A 4,758-nucleotide genomic window follows, 5' to 3' on the forward strand; every position below is an offset into this window, starting at 1 on the left:
TTTCTGACGTTATTAGCCACACCATCTTTTTTTACATTGGCCAATATCTTAATTATAACTTATCTAGTGTAAATAATACAAATATCATGTTTGGTATCAAATTAAGGTTTATTGAAAATGGAATGTACATAAGGGTTTCAAAGAATGAAGGTGACCTTTAGGTCATTTTAACGTATGAAAGGTCGGTGATCGGTCGACTCTCAAAGGACTTCATACATTTGTATCAAATAATTTCCATGGTATTCCAAATACTCTACACCAATTTAACATTTTTACACCATGTCTTGCTGTTTTCCTCTCACAACTACCTTCTTCACCATACTTCTTCTACCGGATGGTCATAGGATTCCCTTCACCAACAACCTCAACTACATGCCTTTGCCAGATATGTATTATCTTTTATTTATACTTACAGTATAAACTATTGAATACGTGATTCGACGGTCGACCATCAACTGCAAAAATCCTTTAAACTTATAGAACAGGGTGACGCAAGTGGCGTACCAAGGATTTTCCACAGGGGGGGGGGGGGAGGGGGCGAAACCGCCCGCCCAATAATTTGACAAGAAAACAAACAAAAAAGGGTCTGCAATCACAAATAAACGATTTCGTACCAAAAAAAATGATAAGCAAAAAAAAAAGGAATCAAGCTCGTCAGGGGGGAAGGTCTTTCAAGCTCGTCAGGGGCAGGGATACGTCTTTTGCATGGGTTGTGGCTCGTTGGGGGCAGACTGCTGCCCCTGCCCCCCCCCCCCTGCTTGATCTGGAGAGCAACTGATCAGAATGAATCCCGTGCAACTTGCCTTCCATGTATGGATGGGAAGTATAAGTTAGGAAAAAAAAGAATAAATTTAACGAATACAACATACACGGCAAAGACCCCCACCCCCACGAAAAAATATGAAAAATAAATGAATGAAAAAAATAAAGAAAACAAATGATAAATCAATAAAATAAAATAAGGATAAATATCAAGGAGGTCAGCAAATTTGTGAAATGAGGGGTAGGGGGAATCCCTTGGCTGACAAATGGGTAGATCCAGCAGGAAGGGAAAGGGAATGCTGATTGAAAAAAAATAAAAAGCGACAGATGAAAAAATGAAATTATCATGTTCGAGTAATCATTATTTTAAGCCGTGGACAATTGAGATCCCTATACGACTTTTTTTCCAAGTGGGATAGTTCAATGTCTTTACATTTATTTTTCCTATGCAACTTTTGGCTTCCCTAATCTGATATTTTATATAGCTATATGGATACTTTTAACCTACGTGGACATTTTAACTCCCTAATCGGATATTTGAGTTTTTGCTATATAGACACTTTTAACCTACATAAACCTTTAAAGGACAAGTCCACCCCAACAAATAAAATGATTCTAATAAAAAGAGAAAAAAGCATAACACTGAAAATATCATCAAAATCGGATGGAAAATAAGGAGGTTATGGCATTTTAAAGTTTCGCTTCATTTCACAAAACAGCTATATGCACATCTTGGTCGGTATGCAAATGAGGAACTAATGACATCACTCACAATTTCTTTTTGTTTTATTTTACGAAATATAAAATATTTCTATTTTCTCGTCATTGCCATGTGAAATGAAGTTTCATTCCACCCTGAACATGTGGAATCCCATTATTTTAACATTTTGTGCTTCAGGCAAGGAGGTCCTAATCGTCAAATTCGTAAAATTGAAATATTGTATAATTCAAAGAATAAAAGACAAAAGAAATAGTGAGTGACACCATCGACTCTCTCATTTGGATGCAACTGGCTCGTGTTTCGCTTATTTTTAACAAAATATTTATTAACTATTTTGTTAAAAATAAGCGAAACTTTGAAATGTCATAACTTTCTTATTTTACATCCGATTTTGATGAAGTTTTCAGCATTGTGCTTGTCTGATTTTTCTTTGATTCAAATCAACATTTTTCTGAGGGGGACTTGACAATTAAAATCCCTAATCGGACATCCATATTCTTATGCGGACATTTATTCATGTACACGGGCATTTGAAATACCTATGAGGACGATCGGTTCCAATCTGCGGACATTTGACCTGGAAAAGCTATACAAAGAGATGTATTAATAACCAATCAATGCCTTACTTTTATAACTGTTCACCATAGAATTACACACCCATGAAAATATGTTTATCCATTTTCCTCTTACCCGTTTCGCTTGAAAATTTAATCCAAAGGTGATTTTAGCCCATATGGTGGGGAACAACATTTTACAGTAAACTATTCATATGTATGCTTATTAGACCAAACACATTTTCTCTTGTATTTCAATTCTCATACAGTTTTGTTTACCCCCCCCCCCTCCCCCAGGAAAAAAGAATATGGCCACCTTCATCACAATGAACGATATCATAATGTTTCGTTAATAATAATTACAATAATAATATACGGTATTTATATTGCCCACATATCCACCTTGTAAGGTGCTCAAGGCGCTCCTATATTACCCGGCTAAGGGAACAGAGCAAAAATATTATAGCGTGAAGCCTGCAGGGGGCATGGGGTGAACGCTAGAGGCATGGGGTAATCAGAATTAATCCCCCATGCCGGATGCAGCCAGCATGAACGGTTGTTTCTAATTAATTGCCCCGTTCAGCACGCAGGCAGCATGGGGTCAAAGCCATGCGAAATTCAATTTAATCCCCCATGCCGGATGCAGCCAGCATGGGCCTCTCTACAACCCCATTCAGCACGCAGGCGGCATGGGGTCAGATCATGGCGCATTTTCAAGATAATCCCCTATGCCGGACGCAGCCAGCTTGGACGCCCACTAATAGGTAATTACCCCGTTCAGTGCGCAGTCGGCATGGTGTCAAAGTAAAATGCATTCAAAGCTAATCCCCAATCCCGGACGCATTTCTTCCACAAGAAGACGCATGGTATTTCGGGCCTCCTTAAAAGAGAGAGAGAGGGATGACGTGACTCAATTTTTCCCCCATTATATTCTCGCATCTGGCAACCATGTGATGTTGTATATAATTGCTCATAAGTGCTAAGGTATTTTCGCTTTATTTTGTTTTGTTATATGTGAATGTTGTGTACAAGTCAGCTCATTGTTCGGGGGGGGGGGGTGGGGGACTTTAATTGACGACTGGATACCATGCGCAAAAGGGATGTCATTTTCAAGATCGAGAGTGTCAGAAAACACTGAATTAATGAAAAGAGTATATATTTCTCTATTTCTACACTGTATGATAATCAAATAAATAATATTATGAATATACTACAGACACGTAATAATATTCTCTTCTACTCCAAGCTCTAATTGCTTCTGGAATAAATTACCACTCAGGCTATACCATTCCCGTATGCTTGGCACCATATGAACTCTTGTGAGCGGCATTTTCATTCGACAAATTAAAATGATAAATAAATCATTAAAACAACAATCAAAATAGTTAGAATGCATTTTTGTCTCTATCGTTTTAATCGTTCAATCTAAAAGTACAGAGACGGCGGAGTTGGTAGGAAGTTTCAGTCCTCACCCCCTTCAGCAAACACGTACAAGAAAAAGCCGAAGTCTGTATAAATTTGTGATTTTTGTTGGCCGGTCTACTCCCTCGATCTCACATCAAACTCAACCCCTCTATTATAAAAAAAGGCTCAGCGGTCCCTGTTTTTTGTTTATTTAAAAAATCAGATATTTTGGTTTTGATGATTACCAGGGTAAGCGCCCCAAATGTTTGTTTGCAGTAATGGAAAAAAAATGCATTGGGTGATTTTTTTTCTATATAACGAGTTTAGTTGCAAAAGGGGTTAGGTCCACTTTTGACCATTCCGAGAAAAAACATGTTTTTTATTCTCACTTACTGCAATATTCTTATGAGAAACTAAATTGTCATGATCTACTACCCTATCATGCGGACATAAAATTGGGTATAAAAGAAATCTACCAGTTTTCATTTTTTCTATATATTCTTTTAAAATCATTATCGTGGACCTAACCCCATTTGCAACTAAACTGAAATGAATGCAATCGATTTTGATTAAAAAAGTTTTTTTTTTTAATTTTTCCTTGCCACTTTTATTCATGTTTGCATGTAAGTTTCAAATTTTCTTTGTTTTCATCAGAGCGACTAAAAATTTAGAGGTTTTGAGACAGAGAACAATAAAATTTATGAACAATGGACCTAGCTCCTTTTGAAAAAAGTGATTTTTCTTTGCCATTTTGGATCACTTTTGAATAGGAATTTCAACTTTTCTTTGGTATCATCTTAATATAGAACTACCAAAATTCTATACATTGAGGCCCAAAAATCAAATGTGATGAAAAATGGACCTAACCCCTTTTGCGAGTGAGCTCTTCATATGATTCTTTTCTACCACGCTATTCGTCGGTTAAAAAAGGAACGAAATTGGCGAAAAGGTAGGAACATCAATAAAATTTAGATCGGTATCAACATATTTTTTTTTGGGGGGGGTGGTAGGTCACAAATGAGTAAAAGATTGTAGGATTGAGAGGGTTCTGTCGGGACATGGCAGACAAACATGTTTTCTTCAGGGGATGCCTTAACGTAATTTCTCCTATATTATTTTATTTCCTCCATTTGGTAGAGGAAACGTTTAGTTCATTATTGGTTTTATTTGAAGTGATTATGTTTTTGTCAACTTTTCAATGCACAAGTTTTCATCTGGGAAAGAAAAGGAGAATGAGATGACAGGCTTCTAAAACCTAACATGTTGTGAATTTATTCTGTAAAATGACATGAATTAGAAATATTGTGATTTTTTTTA

Source organism: Lytechinus variegatus, chromosome 6 (assembly GCF_018143015.1).
Source record: "Lytechinus variegatus isolate NC3 chromosome 6, Lvar_3.0, whole genome shotgun sequence".
Classification (NCBI taxonomy): domain Eukaryota; kingdom Metazoa; phylum Echinodermata; class Echinoidea; order Temnopleuroida; family Toxopneustidae; genus Lytechinus; species Lytechinus variegatus.